Genomic DNA, 16,485 nt, shown 5'->3' with positions numbered 1-16,485 from the left:
TTGAAGAAGAAAGGCTATTGGAAATATTGAAGAAACACTGAGGCGCTATTGGCTACACTCTTGATGATTTGAAAGGGATTTCTCCTTCTATTTGCCAACATGCTATTAATATGGAAGATGATGCAAAGCCTGTTGTTGAACATCAGCGTCGTCTAATTCTGAAGATGAAGGAAGTGGTAAGGAATGAGGTATTAAGACTTCTTGAAGCTGGTATTATATATCCTATTGCTGATAGTAGATGGGTTAGTCCTGTGCATTGCGTTCCCAAGAAAGGAGGAATGACTGTTGTGCCTAATGATAATGATGAGCTCATCCCTCAAAGAGTAGTTGTAGGGTATAGAATGTGCATTGATTTTCGAAAAGTTAATAAAGTTACTAAGAAAGATCATTACCCTTTACCATTTATTGATCAAATGCTAGAAAGATTGTCTAAAAATACTCATTTCTGTTTTCTTGATGGTTATTCTGGGTTTTCACAAATTGCTGTTAAAGCTAAAGATCAAGAGAAAACCACTTCCACTTGTCCCTATGGAACTTATGCTTATAGACGTATGCCTTTTGGTTTATGTAATGCTCCTGCTACTTTTCAAAGATGCATGTCTGCTATTTTTCATGGTTTTTGCGAGAGTATTGTAGAGGTATTCATGGATGATTTTTCCGTCTATGGGAATTCTTTTGATAGTTGCTTGCGAAACCTTGATAAAGTTTTGCAGAGATGTGAAGAAACTAACCTTGTTCTTAATTGGGAGAAATGCCACTTTATGGTCAATGAAGGAATTGTATTGGGACATAAAATTTCAGAGAGAGGTATTGAAGTTGATAGAGCTAAAGTTGAAGCAATTGAGAAGATGCCCTATCCAAGGGATGTTAAAGGTATTCGTAGTGTTCTTGGTCATGCTGGGTTTTATAGGAGATTTATTAAAGATTTCTCCAAGATTTCAAAACCTCTTACTAATCTTCTTCAAAAAGATGTACCATTTGTTTTTGATGATGATTGTATGGAAGCTTTTGAAACTCTAAAGAAAGCCTTAACAACTGCTCCTATAGTTGAACCTCCTGATTGGAATTTGCCATTTGAAATTATGTGTGATGCTAGTGATTTTGCTGTAGGCGCTGTTCTTGGACAGCGAGTAGATAAAAAACTGAATGTTATTCACTATGCTAGTAAAACTCTTGATGCTGCTCAAAGAAATTATGCTACAACTGAAAAAGAATTATTAGCTGTAGTCTTTGCTTGCGATAAATTTAGATCTTATATTGTTGATTCAAAAGTTACGATTCATACTGATCATGCTGCAATTAGATACCTTATGACAAAGAAAGATGCTAAGCCGAGGCTTATTAGATGGGTACTTCTTTTGCAAGAATTTGATTTACATATTGTAGATAGGAAAGGTGCTAATAATCCTGTTGCTGATAATTTGTCTAGATTGGAAAATATTGCTTATGATCTTGTTCCTGTTAATGATAGTTTTCCAAATGAACAATTGGTTGTAATAAAGGTGAGCTCGCGAGACAGTCCTTGGTATGCTGATTATGCTAACTTTATTGTTTCCGAGTACTTGCCTCCAACCTTTTCAGCTCAGCAAAGGAGGAAATTCTTTTATGACTTGAGGCATTATTTCTGGGATGACCCACACTTATATAAAGAAGGAGTGGATGGTATTATGCGAAGATGTGTTCCCGAATATGAACAACAAGAGATATTGAGTAAATGTCATGGTAGTGCTTATGGAGGACATCACGCCGGAGAAAGAACCGCGCAAAAGGTTCTACAATCAGGTTTTTATTGGCCAACTCTCTTCAAGGATGCGCGAAAGTTTATTTTATCTTGTGATGAATGCCAAAGGGTTGGTAATATCTCCAGACGTAATGAAATGCCTATGAATTATACTCTTGTTATTGAACCGTTTGATTGTTGGGGATTTGACTTCATGGGACCTTTTCCCTCTTCAGAAGGTAACACTCACATACTTGTTGCTGTTGATTATGTTACTAAATGGGTGGAAGCAATACTTACAAAAAGTGCTGATGGTGAGACCTCTTTAAGAATGCTTTTAGACATTATTTTTCCTAGATTTGGAGTGCCTAGATATATTATGACTGATGGAGGTTCTCATTTTATTCATGGAGGTTTTAGAAAAACTCTTGCTAAGTATGGTATTAATCATAGAATTGCTTCCGCTTATCATCCTCAAACTAGTGGCCAAGTAGAATTATCAAATAGAGAGATTAAATCTATTTTGGGAAAGACCGTTAATAAAACTAGAAAAAATTGGGCTAGTAAATTGAAGGATGCACTATGGGCTTATAGAACTGCTTATAAAAATCCCATGGGAATGTCACCTTATAAAATGGTTTATGGGAAAGCTTGTCATTTACCTTTAGAACTAGAGCACAAAGCTTGTTGGGCTGTTAGAGAATTAAATAAAGATCCTAAACTTGCCGGTGATAAGAGGTTGTTGCAATTAAGTTCTCTAGATGAATGGAGAAGTGAAGCTTATGAAAATGCTAAACTCTTTAAAGAGAAAGTTAAAAAATGGCATGATAGAAGGATTATCAAAAGAGAATTTAATATTGGGGATAAAGTCCTATTGTATCGGTCTCATCTCAGACTCTTTGCAGGGAAATTACTCTCGAAATGGGAAGGACCATATGTTGTCGAGGAGGTGTATCGTTCAGGAGCAATCAAAATTAGCTCTCTCCAAGGCAATGCTACGCAAGTGGTGAATGGACAAAGACTCAAGCATTATATCTCAGGTGATTCTTATAATGTTGATGTTGATATTATTCAAGTGGAAACACCGGAGGCTTTCATTAAAGGACAAATTGACAGTCCGTCAGAACTCGACTTTGAATAGGTAACAGTACTGGTAATGAAAAGTACGCAATTTACTTTCCGAACAATATTTTTGCTGTTTTTGGAAAATATGAAAAATTACGAGTTCGAAACGGAGTGGAAAGGACGCACGAGGGGGTGCCACCATAGGGCGGCGCGGCCTGACCTGGGCCCGCACCGACCTATGGTCTGGCCACCCCGTCGCCCCTTTCCGACTCTGGTTCGATCTGGTACTTTCCTTTTGTCGAGAAAATTTTTGCTATATAATCCCCCGGACCCCTGGAGGTCCGTATATCGTTTTCTCGACGTGTTTTGTTTCGAGCTGTTTCTGCCAGGATCTGTTTTCAGTTTAGAAGCACCATGGTCTCCAAGAGCTGGGACTCGCCGTCGGACAGACTCCTTAACCGCGTCGAGCACAATTCAGAGATGATTCGCAATCTCACATACAGGATTGATGAGCTTCAGGAGCTTATTGAGAAGCTTGTCAGGAATTCATCACCACCATCGCCAAAGGAGTAATTCATCATCGGTATTGGCATCCCCTTGGTTTGTTCCAAGCTTGGGGGAGTGCCGCGGTATCACATCATCACTGCCTTTTACTTTTATTGTCAAGTAGTGTCATATCATGAGTAGGGAAGTTATCATATAAGATGGGTTGCAGTTTGGAAGTATCTCTCCTTTAGTTGGTTATCTATGTATCCCTTGGTGTGAGTTATCGTTATGGAATATTAATGAGAAGTCTTATCATTTACATATTGCACATCTTATTCTAGTTTGCAATCTCTATCATATGATTTACCTTGTTGTTAGTATTGGTATCACTTTGGGAGCATTGAATAAATCTATTTGGTTTTGGCAAACTTAGCATTGGTCAATAGCAACAACACTTTGAGGGTTAAGTAGAACAGAGAAATACATGTAGATGTTTCATTGTCTTTCTTTCTTGTTAGCTCATAGCTTATTATTCTGAAATTAAAATTGTTTGTGCTTACAAGGAAGATGCATGATTGTTTCTATCACATGTATATTTGTTTGTTTCCCTCGACTCTTATGCTTGCTAATTAACCTTGCTAGCCAAAGACCTGTACCGAGAGGGAATACTTCTCGTGCATCCAAACCTTAGCCCAAACCTATGTCATTTGTGTCCACCATACCTACCTACTACATGGTATTTTCCGCCATTCCAAGTAAATACTTCATGTGCTACCTTTAAACAATTCAAAACTTAGTATCTCTTATTTGTGTCAATGTTCATAGCTCATGAGGAAGTATGTGGTGTTTATCTTTCAATCTTGTTGGGCAACTTTCACCAATGGACTAGTGGCTTCATCCGCTTATCCAATAATTTTGCAAAAAGAGCTGGCAATGGGATTCCCAGTCCCAAATTAATTAAACTAAATAGACACTCCTCCATGGTATGTGATTGATGGACGGCACCCGAAGGATTCGGTTAGCCATGGCTTGTGTAAGCAAAGGTTGGGGGGAGTGTCATCATCATAATAAAACTAAAATAAAAAAAAGCACTCCTTCATGGTATGAGATTGTTGGCAGGCACCCGAGGATTCGGTTAGCCATGGTTTGTGAAAGAAAGGTTGGAGGGAGTGCTACATAAAATGAAAATAATATGGGAGCCGCTCTTTGAAGGTTTGTCTGGCAAGGGGGTTAGAGTACCCGCTACCAGTTGTTGACAACAACAAACACCTCTCAAAATGTTACTTTTACCCTCTTTATATGATTTCGAAACTGAAAAAGCTCTAGCACATGATTTAATCCCTGCTTCCCTCTGCGAAGGGCCTGTCTTTTACTTTATGTTGAGTCAGTAAACCTATTTCCCTCCATCTCAAGCAAGCATTTGAGTAGTTGTGATCAAACCATTATATTGTGATTTGCTTCGTCATGTCTTTTATTCTTCCTTGTTTAGTACAAGTGTTATCTGAATGAATATAGCTTTGCAAGTTATCAATGATCATGAAGAGACCATTATGATTGAGTATGCAAGTTGTTCCTTATAAACTTTAACATGAGAGCGCTGCTCAATGAGATAAGTATAATCTGTTAATTGTTCTCTGACCAAGAACGAAGTTTGCCATCACCAATTATGATTTCTTATGCACCTTTATTTGTGATTACCTTATACTTGTTTCAAGTTGAGTTATATGAGAAGTTGACTACTATAATGTCTTGTGCGAATGAATATGATGCTTCTTGTCCGTATTTTATTTATCGACTCTTCACTCCACAAACATGTGGTCCTGTTTATCGAGCTCAGTTTCGCTTGGGGACAAGCGAAGTCTAAGCTTGGGGGGAGTTGATACGTCCAATTTGCATCACTATTTTATATCATAATTTGCTGTTATTCATTGATATATTTCATATTGGGACACAATACTTATGTTATTTCATCTATTTTGCATGTTTCATCATTATTGGAGGATCAAGCACCGGAGCCAGGATTCTGCTGGAAAAAGCACCGTCAGAACGCAATATTTCGGAAGATCAACTGTGGAAAGAAATTATACCAAAAATCCTATTTTTCAAGATGACGAAGGAAGCCAGAAGGAGGAGCCAGGTGGACCCAGGGTGGGCCCACACCATAGGGCGGCGCGGCCCATGGCCTGGCCGCGCCACCATGTGGTGTGGGGGCCCCACAGCCCCTTTCGCCTCCTTTTCTTCACGGAACCCTTCGTCCCGAAAACCTAAGCCACAGAGGGTACCTCGCGAAGAGTTACAGCCGCCTCTGCGGAGCGGAGAACACCAGAGAGAAAAGAGCTCTCCGGCGGGCAGGAATCCGCCGGGGAAATTCCCTCCGGGAGGGGGAAATCGACGCCATCGTCACCGTCATCAAGCTGGACATCATCTCCATCACCATCATCATCATCTCCACCATCATCACCGCCGTCTCCACCGCTGGACACCGTCACCGCCGTAGCAATTTGGGTTTGATCTTGATTGTTTGATAGGGGAAACTCTCCCGGTATCGATCTCTACTTGTTGTTGATGCTATTGAGTGAAACCATTGAACCAAGTTATGTTCAGATTGTTATTCATCATCATATCACCTCTGATCATGTTCCATATGATGTCTCGTGAGTAGTTCGTTTAGTTCTTGAGGACATGGGTGAAGTCTAAATGTTAGTAGTGAACTATGGTTGAGTAATATTCAATGGTATGATATTTAAGTTGTGGTGTTATTCTTCTAGTGGTGTCATGTGAACGTCGACTACATGACACTTCACCATTTATGGGCCTAGGGGAATGCATCTTGTATTCGTTTGCCAATTGCGGGGTTGCCGGAGTGACAGAAACCTAAACCCCCGTTGGTATATCGATGCAGGAGGGATCGCAGGATCTCAGAGTTTAAGGCTGTGGTTAGATTTATCTTAATTACTTTCTTGTAGTTGCGGATGCTTGCAAGGGGTATAATCACAAGTATGTATTAGTCCTAGGAAGGGCGGTACATTAGCATAGGTTCACCCACACAACACTTACCATAACAATGAAGATTATTTAGCCGTATGTAGCGAAAGCACTAGACTAAAATCCCATGTGTCCTCGAGAACGTTTGGTCATTATAAGTAAACAAACCGGCTTGTCCTTTGTGCTAAAAAGGATTGGGCCACTCGCTGCAATTGTTACTCTCGCACTTTACTTACTCGTACTTTATTCAACTGTTACATCAAAACCCCCTGAATACTTGTCTGTGAGCATTTACAGTGAATCCTTCATCGAAACTGCTTGTCAACACCTTCTGCTCCTCGTTGGGATCGACATTCTTACTTATCGAAAATACTACGATACACCCCCTATACTTGTGGGTCATCAGGGGTTTAGGTTTCTGTCACTCCGGCAACCCCGCAATTGGCAAACGAGTACAAGATGCATTCCCCTAGGCCCATAAAGGTGAAGTGTCATGTAGTCGACGTTCACATGACACCACTAGAAGAATAACACCACAACTTAAATATCATACCATTGAATATTACTCAACCATAGTTCACTACTAACATTTTGACTTCACCCATGTCCTCAAGAACTAAACAAACTACTCACGAGACATCATATGGAACATGATCAGAGGTGATATGATAATGAATAACAATCTGAACATAAATCTTGGTTCAATGGTTTCACCCAATAGCATCAACAACAAGTAGAAATCGATACCGGGAGAGTTTCCCCTATCAAACAATCAAGATCAAACCCAAATTGCTACAGCGGTGACGAGGTGCTGCGGTGGAGATGGCGGTGATGATGATGAAGATGATGGTGATGGCGGTGGAGATGATGTCCAGCTCGATGATGGTGACGATGGCGTCGATTTCCCCCTCCGGGAGGGAATTTCCCCGGCGGATTCCTGCCCGCCGGAGAGCTCTTTTCTCTCTGGTGTTCTCCGCCCCGCAGAGGCGGCTGTAACTCCTCGTGAGGTACCCTCTGTGGCTTCGCTTTTCGGGACGAAGGGTTTCGCGAAGAAAAGGAGGCGAAAGGGGTTGTGGGGCCCCCACACCACATGGTGGCGCGGCCAGGCCATGGGCCGCGCCGCCCTATGGTGTGGGCCCACCCTGGGTCCACCTGGCTCCTCCTTCTGGCTTCCTTCGTCATCTTGAAAAATAGGATTTTTGGTATAATTTCCTTCCACAGTTGATCTTCCGAAATATTGCGTTCTGACGGTGCTTTTTCCAGCAGAATCCTGGCTCCGGTGCTTGATCCTCCAATAATGATGAAACATGCAAAATAGATGAAATAACATAAGTATTGTGTCCCAATATGAAATATATCAATGAATAACAGCAAATTATGATATAAAATAGTGATGCAAATTGGACGTATCAACTCCCCCCAAGCTTAGACTTCGCTTGTCCCCAAGCGAAACTGAACTCGGTAAACAGGACCACATGTTTATGGAGTGAAGAGTCGATAAATAAAATACGGACAAGAAGCATCATATTCATTCACACAAGACATTCTAGTAAACAACTTCCTCATATAACTCAACTTGAAACAAGTATAAAGTAATCACAAATAAAGGTGCATAAGAAATCATAGTTGGTGATGGCAAACTTCGTTCTTGGTCAAAGAACAATTAACAGGTTATACTTATCTATCGAGCAATGCTCTCATATTAAAGTTTATATTGCACAACTTGCATACTCAATCATAATAGTGTTGACGTCCGAAACCCACCGGCGGGCAACGACGAGCAACACCGTAGAGCCGGGAACAACCTAGGGCTGCGGCTGGCCGAGGTCCCTCCGAGCGACGGCCCGCAAAGCCTTCTGGTCACACGTCCGATGCTGATTGCAAGGGCGTGCCACCTGACCTATACCTGGCCAGGAAGGTGATGGAGATGCCTCGCTTAGTTTCCTGCATGGCATACACGTAAACATTAAATACGAGCCTCGATCGGCTCTCAGGTTATCCTGTGAATCGGCTCAAGGAGCCGATTCACCCATGATTCGTACGGGGTGCACGAATATATGGTGGTCCTGCTTGATCATGATAAAGCTAATGAGATCTACGATGATCTGGGGTTTTCACCGCATAATCGGATCATCCTACTCACGATTGGGCCTCGCGGCCACGCACGGTGATCGTAAGCCGATCCTAGATAGGGCCTAAAAACCAACACGAGGTTGATCCCCGGAACATCCTGTCTAGGACTAGCAAACGACACCCTACGTGCCGCTGGATCCTCCAACCCTTTGTAAGGCCTAACTATTGCAGATATTAAACTAATCCTCGATGAACGAGGAGCGATCGTAACGGATCGGATCTACTAAATAAAGATCAAGCGGGGTGCCGCCCCCACACCTGAGATAGGTGTGAGGGCGGCTAGATATGCAAGGGTTGCACTACGATAGCATGTTACGCGAAGAACTATGCTAACCCTAACACATCTATGATAACTACGTTGCTCGCCATCAACAAGGCTTCAGTACGAGCAACGCATGAACAACGTGGAGCTTGTGCTGCCTAGATCGCAAGATGCGATCTAGGCAGCATGTTGCTTACCGGTAGAAACCCTCGAGATGAAGGAGTTGGCGATGCGCCGAGATTGATTTGGTTGGTTGAACGTTTGTTGTTGTTTATTCCATAAACCCTAGATACATATTTATAGTCCAGGGGACTTTCTAACGTGGGAATAATCCCCACCGTGCACGATACAAACTCTAACTTTTAATCTAAGATACAATCTACTATAACTAAAGATACACGGGCAGTCTAGCCCAAACTCTTCGCGCAAGGCCGCTTCAGAGATCTTCCACGTGTGATCTTCCAAGCCCATCTCTCTTACGGCCCACTTCCTGATTTGGCCAAAATCTGGTGATAACACATGCCCCCCTGGTTTTGGCAATGATAATTTCAAAACCACTCTGTTTTTCCTTCGAAGGGTCATGTCATGTCGTGGCAGAGCAGACCTGTCGCAGTATTCTTCATCATGATGCCCTGTCTTTTCAGCTTCTCTGCAAAATTCGATAGCTTTGGCATCACTTCCTCAGAAACTGCCATGGCATTAAATTTCCACCAGGCTTCTCATTATTTAACCGTGCCGATTGATTAGCCCTCTTCATCCCCTTCCTCTGTTCCAGCTATCGGCACCCAAAAACCCTCTTCCCCTGTAGCGATGTCTTCCTCTTCCTCTGTCTCCTCCGGCCTCTCCCTCCAATCCTTCTCTTCGAGCGAGCCAGAGTGGAACTCTGATCACGCGCCAGCGGGCGACAAGCCTCTGACCGATGGGGAAGAGGACCTCAAGTTCCTCATCGATGGGGAGCTGATAAGCGAAAGTGAAGACGACCTCCATCCCTGGGCGGACCCCACCTCCCCCAACGGGAAGGGGGAAGAAGTAGAGGAAGAAGAAGAAAAAGAGGAGGGCGGCCCCTCTTCCCCCGCTAAGCTTCTGCCGGCCAAGCGATTCCGCGCTTGGGCGGACAGCAAAGACGATGATGATGACGAGGAGGAAGAGGAGGAGGATGAATCCTCCTCCATCGGGTACCCGCCGACCAAGCGCTTCCGCTCCTGGGCGGACAGCGAGGATGATGATGATGACGAGGAAGACGAGGCTCCGGCCAAGGGCTGGGGCAGCAGCGACGAGGAGCTTCCTGGGAGCAGCGCCGACGACATCGATGGCGGTGATGACGAGGACAGCGACGACTAGTAGAATAGGACTAGTAGTAGCAGTGCACTAGGCACCAGATCCCTCTTTTGAGAGCCATCGGCTCTTTCCTGTAAAGCCGCTCCTTTGAATTAATGAAAATTGTTCTTTCAATTCATCTTTCAATTAATCCAATTTCATTCCTTCCGCCTGTCATGCCAAGACCGATAGCAACGTATCGGATCCCTTCTCGTTTGGACGCCCGTGAAGCCGGACTCACATGTCGATTAGCCCGTCAGTCAAGCACTTCTCAAATTCAGGCTGCGATTTGATATCCGACCATAATCTTTCGCAATTCCCTTAGCCGATGACTACTCATCGGCTATTTTGAGACTCCAGTCCCTTTCCTTTTCTTGCAGCGACAGGACGGTCCAAAACCTGTAAAGCCGACGGCCTCCTTTTCCGGTTCCTCTCCGTAGCTTTAGCAGTTTTCCTTTGCAACACCTGAACTGCTTTCAGAGAAGATCACGATGCAGGGTCAATCGATGCGACTCCAATCGGCTCCCAAAACAGAACATCTATCAAGTTAGCTGCCCCCCGAGCCTTAATCAAGGCGAGAATGCCGGCGAGGATGCACAGATCGATGCCCTTGCATCGGCTGTCTGTTAAAAGAATTTTTTTTTACTGGCCGATTTTTCTCTAATCGGCCCCTAATGTTTCATTGTACACATGTTCTCCTGTGCATGCTCACATGTTCATCCGCTCTAGGTGCCCCCCGAGCCGAATCTGCCAGATGACTGCAGATATCGGCTTTTGTGGTTAGCCAGGGCACTGCATTTGCACGTCGGCTCCGCGAGGATTCGTGCTGACTTTCATCCGCCGACGTGGCCGCTGCCCAGTAGCTCGATGCTGAACACCAGCAGAACACGTGGTGAAGATAATTTTAGCCGATTGCTGGAATCGGCCTCCATATCGATTGAAACGCTGACTGAAGGTTCTGTAATGTTCCTTCATAATTTTTGGGGCCGATCACAAGGATCAGCCTCGCCCCATTTGCTCATCGGTTTGTTCTTGCTACTCGGTCAGGCTAGTGGATAAAACCAGCCCAACCTCTAACTTGATGCGCCTGCTGTCGTCCACCTTGAGTGCGTCGTAGAATCGTGGAGCGCTAAGCTCCGTCGGAAGGACGAGCACCATGTTTGTACCAGCCGATGTTTCATCGTCGGCTTTCCTTTGCTTGGGACGCCACTCCATTTTCCGTGGACGACCCTCTTCATCCAGGGTTCGCTGAACCTTCACAGCCAGATCAGGTCGTGCCTTCCTTAGCGTATGCAAGTATAACCTTTCGGCTTCCTCTAGGCCGCGCAATCGCTGAACCCTGCGCTTTTGGGAACGGCTGATTCCATCAGGGCACCACCTTGGACGGTGGTACCTGCTTTCTTCTTCTTCTTGTCCCTCGTCTTCTGAATCCTCGAGATCCGCCCACCGAGGGGACTCAGCGCGTTTGCTTTGTGGTGGGAGAGGCCCTAAGCGCCTGAACACAGATACGTTGGCTGCCTCCTTCTTCTTCTGGTTGCATTCTGGGCAATTGCCAATTGTGGGCAATCGGCTCATTCCTGAATCCCAGCAGTGTCTGAAGAAGGGGCAGTCCCAGTGCCTGTCGTTGTCATCTTGCTCCCTTGATTCTCCTTTGGCACGGCACTCGTGCTCCTCCTCATCGCGATCATGCCGACGATGTCTTCTGGCTTCTCTAGCCAGACGATCTCTTTCATCATCATAGCTGGACCATCGGCGTTGGTCATACTGACTTACATACTTGTTGAGGAGGTGATCAGAGAGGGGTCGCTGATATCTTATGTTCTTCACTTCTCCCTCTGTGACGTAGCGCTTGCCATCACGATGGAGCCGATCGCGTGGAGCGGCCTCCTCTGTGTCCTTGCTACGAGAGCAGCTGCCCTCGTCTCCATCTTTGCCAGAGTGGTGCCCAGGTTCTACCATGTTGATGTTAAACGAGGATCCTGGCTGGCAACCTTCAGGGTAAGTGCATTCTACCATGTTAACGGCGGGGAAGGGCTGGGTGTCGACCTTCATGGCGTACTGGTTGAAAATCAGACGCCCCTTTTCTATCGCCGCTTGGATGTGCTGACGCCATACCCTGCAGTCGTTGGTGGCATGGGAGAGCGAGTTATGCCATTTGCAGTATGGCTTTCCGTTCAGCTCTTGCACTGTGGGGAATTTGAGACCTTCCGGAATCGTCAACTGCTTCTCCTTGAGCAGGAGGTCGAAGATTTGCTCAGTTTTGGTCACGTCAAAATCAAACCCCCGGGGCGGGCCTGGTGGCTTTACCCATTTGCAGGACACGGGGGTTCCTCCCCGAGTCCATTCAGCCACTGCTACCTCTTGACCTCCCGCAGAAACTCCGTCTTCCTCTGCATCGACCAGGACCACTGCACGTTTGAGTTTATCCTGGTACAGGTCCGGGTGGCGCTGTTCATATGCCGACAGTTTCGGAACCATGTGCGCCAGTGAGGGGTAGTCTGCTTGGGAGGTCATGTCCTTGAGCGGTGTTACAAGGCCCGCTACTGCCAACTCGACTGCTTCCTTTTTTGTTATACGAACCGAATAACATCGGTTCCTAAGATTCCTGAAGCGCTGGATGTATTCTGTCACTGTTTCTCCACGCTTCTGACGTAATTGTGCTAGATCGGCAATGCCAGACTCGGAAGCCTCTGAATGGTACTGCATATGGAACTGCTCTTCCAACTGCTTCCAAGTCCGGATGGAGTCTGGTGGTAGCGAGGTGTACCATCCGAAAGCCGATCCCGTGAGGGACTGTGAGAAGAGCCTCACGCGTAGTTGATCCGACACTGAAGCCGGTCCTAGCTGTGCCAAATATCGGCCTATGTGCTCGATGGAGCTGGAACCATCTGATCCACTGAATTTGGAGAAATCAGGGAGCCGATATTTAGGTGGTAGCGGGATCAATTCGTAGTCGTCGGGGTACGGCTTGGAATAGCCGATTGCCCTCCTTTTCGGCACCATGCCGAACTGATCTCTCAGTATGGTACTGATCTGATCCGCTGTGCTGGCTGCAGGAGTTGAACTCTGAAGATTCGCCGGGGTGGCGTACTTAGCCAGCCATGTTTGCTTTTCCAGCTCTGAGCCAACTGCAGGAGCTGAGCTCTGGAGGTTCGTCGGGGTGGCGTACTTAGTTAGCCACGTCGCTTCTCAAGCTCGTCGTCGACGTCCCTCCTGCTTTCCCAGAAGTCCCTGATGTTGTGGCCTGGTTTGTGAGTGCCCAGTTACCACAATCTGGCACATACGTGCACGTGTACCCGTGAGGGATCTCCTTAGGCGCCTCAGGCAAGAACTGGTAGTCACTAGGGTCACCACCGATCTTGTAGACGACGAATGCCGGTGAAGCCGGCACTTCTGGTGCTGCCAACGCATATGGCAGCGGCGGACGGGACTGGAGTGGCAACTCTCCTTGATGCGTCCCGAGAGCTGGTCCTGACGGCGAGTACTGGTGCCTCATGATCTCCTGGATCACGCGAAGAGCGACACGCTCCAACGTGTTGACCAGGTTCTCAGAGTGGCGGTGTAGCGAGTGAGCCACCAAGTAGTTGATCTCCTGCCGCAGGGACCTGGTGCGTTCTTCCGATGGGGCAGAGAGGTCTATCCCATCTAGTGCACCATTAGGCGAGAACCCCTTCCATCTGATGCCATGTGAACGGGTTCTGTGGAAAGAGCCGATGAGGTCGGCTTCGAGGATGACTTTGATCTCGTCATACTTCTTCTTGAGTTCGTCGGTCAGATCCTCGTATGTGACTGGCGTGCCGTCCGCCATCTCAGATGTAGATGGCGAGGTGGTTGATGTAGAAGTCGGTCCCACCGGGCGTGCCAGAATGTGTTGACGTCCGAAACCCACCGGCGGGCAACGACGAGCAACACCGTAGAGCCGGGAACAACCTAGGGCTGCGGCTGGCCGAGGTCCCTCCGAGCGACGGCCCGCAAAGCCTTCTGGTCACACGTCCGATGCTGATTGCAAGGGCGTGCCACCTGACCTATACCTGGCCAGGAAGGTGATGGAGATGCCTCGCTTAGTTTCCTGCATGGCATACACGTAAACATTAAATACGAGCCTCGATCGGCTCTCAGGTTATCCTGTGAATCGGCTCAAGGAGCCGATTCACCCATGATTCGTACGGGGTGCACGAATATATGGTGGTCCTGCTTGATCATGATAAAGCTAATGAGATCTACGATGATCTGGGGTTTTCACCGCATAATCGGATCATCCTACTCACGATTGGGCCTCGCGGCCACGCACGGTGATCGTAAGCCGATCCTAGATAGGGCCTAAAAACCAACACGAGGTTGATCCCCGGAACATCCTGTCTAGGACTAGCAAACGACACCCTACGTGCCGCTGGATCCTCCAACCCTTTGTAAGGCCTAACTATTGCAGATATTAAACTAATCCTCGATGAACGAGGAGCGATCATAACGGATCGGATCTACTAAATAAAGATCAAGCGGGGTGCCGCCCCCACACCTGAGATAGGTGTGAGGGCGGCTAGATATGCAAGGGTTGCACTACGATAGCATGTTACGCGAAGAACTATGCTAACCCTAACACATCTATGATAACTATGTTGCTCGCCATCAACAAGGCTTCAGTACGAGCAACGCATGAACAACGTGGAGCTTGTGCTGCCTAGATCGCAAGATGCGATCTAGGCAGCATGTTGCTTACCGGTAGAAACCCTCGAGATGAAGGAGTTGGCGATGCGCCAAGATTGATTTGGTTGGTTGAACATTTGTTGTTGTTTATTCCATAAACCCTAGATACATATTTATAGTCCAGGGGACTTTCTAACGTGGGAATAATCCCCACCGTGCACGATACAAACTCTAACTTTTAATCTAAGATACAATCTACTATAACTAAAGATACACGGGCAGTCTAGCCCAAACTCTTCGCGCAAGGCCGCTTCAGAGATCTTCCACGTGTGATCTTCCAAGCCCATCTCTCTTACGGCCCACTTCCTGATTTGGCCAAAATCTGGTGATAACAAATAGTCTCCTCATAATCATTGATAACTTGCAAAGCTATATTCATTCAGATAAAACTTGTACTAAACAAGGAAAAGTAAAAGACATGACGAAGTAAATCACAATATAATGGTTTGATCACAACTACTCAAATGCTTGCTTGAGATGGAGGGAAATAGGTTTACTGACCCAACATAAAGTAAAAGACAGGCCCTTCGCAGAGGGAAGCAGGGATTAAATCATGTGCTAGAGCTTTTTTCAGTTTTGAACTCATATAAAGAGAATAAAAGTAACATTTTGAGAGGTGTTTGTTGTTGTCAACGACTGGTAGCGGGTACTCTAACCCCCTTGCCAGACAACCTTCAAAGAGCGGCTCCCATATTATTTTCATTTTATGTGGCACTCCTTCCAACCTTTCATTCACAAACCATGGCTAACCGAATCCTCGGGTGCCTGCCAACAATCTCATACCATGAAGGAGTGCCTTTTTATTTTAGTTTTATTATGATGATGACACTCCCCCCAACCTTTGCTTACACAAGCCATGGCTAACCGAATCCTTCGAGTGCCGTCCATCAATCACATACCATGGAAGAGTGTCTATTTAGTTTAATTAGTTTGGGACTGGGAATCCCATTGCCAGCTCTTTTTGCAAAATTATTGGATAAGCGGATGAAGCCACTAGTCCATTGGTGAAAGTTGCCCAACAAGATTGAAAGATAAAACACCACATACTTCCTCATGAGCTATAAAACATTGACACAAATAAGAGATACTAAGTTTTGAATTGTTTAAAGGTAGCACACGAAGTATTTACTTGGAATGGCAGAAAATACCATATAGTAGGTAGGTATGGTGGACACAAATGACGTAGGTTTGGGCTAAGGTTTGGATGCACGAGAAGTATTCCCTCTCAGTACAGGTTTTTGGCTAGCAAGGTTAATTAGCAAGCATAAGAGTTGAAGGAAACAAACAAATATACATGTGATAGAAACAATCATGAATCTTCCTTGTAAGCACAAACAATTTTAACTTCAGAATAATAAGCTATGAGCTAACAAGAAAGAAAGACAATGAAACAACTACATGTATTTCTCTTTTCTACTTAAACCTCAAAGTGTTGTTGCTATTGACCAATCCTAAGTTTGCCAAAACCAAATAGATTTATTCAATGCTCCCAAAGTGATACCAATACTAACAACAAGGTAAATCATATAATAGAGATTGCAAACTAAAATAAGATGTGCAATATGTAAATGATAAGACTTCTCATTAATATTCCATAACGATAACTCACATCAAGGGATACATAGATAACCAACCAAAGGAGAGATACTTCCAAACTGCAACCCATCTTATATGATAACTTCCCTACTCATGATATGACACTACTTGACAATAAAAAGTAAAAGGTAGTGATGATGTGATACCGTGGCACTCCCCCAAGCTTGGAATAAACCAAGGGGATGCCAATACCGATGATGAATTACTCCTGCGGCGA

This window comes from Lolium perenne, chromosome 6 (assembly GCF_019359855.2).
Source record: "Lolium perenne isolate Kyuss_39 chromosome 6, Kyuss_2.0, whole genome shotgun sequence".
NCBI classification, from domain to species: Eukaryota; Viridiplantae; Streptophyta; class Magnoliopsida; order Poales; family Poaceae; genus Lolium; species Lolium perenne.
Note: the sequence above shows the minus strand (reverse complement) of the source record.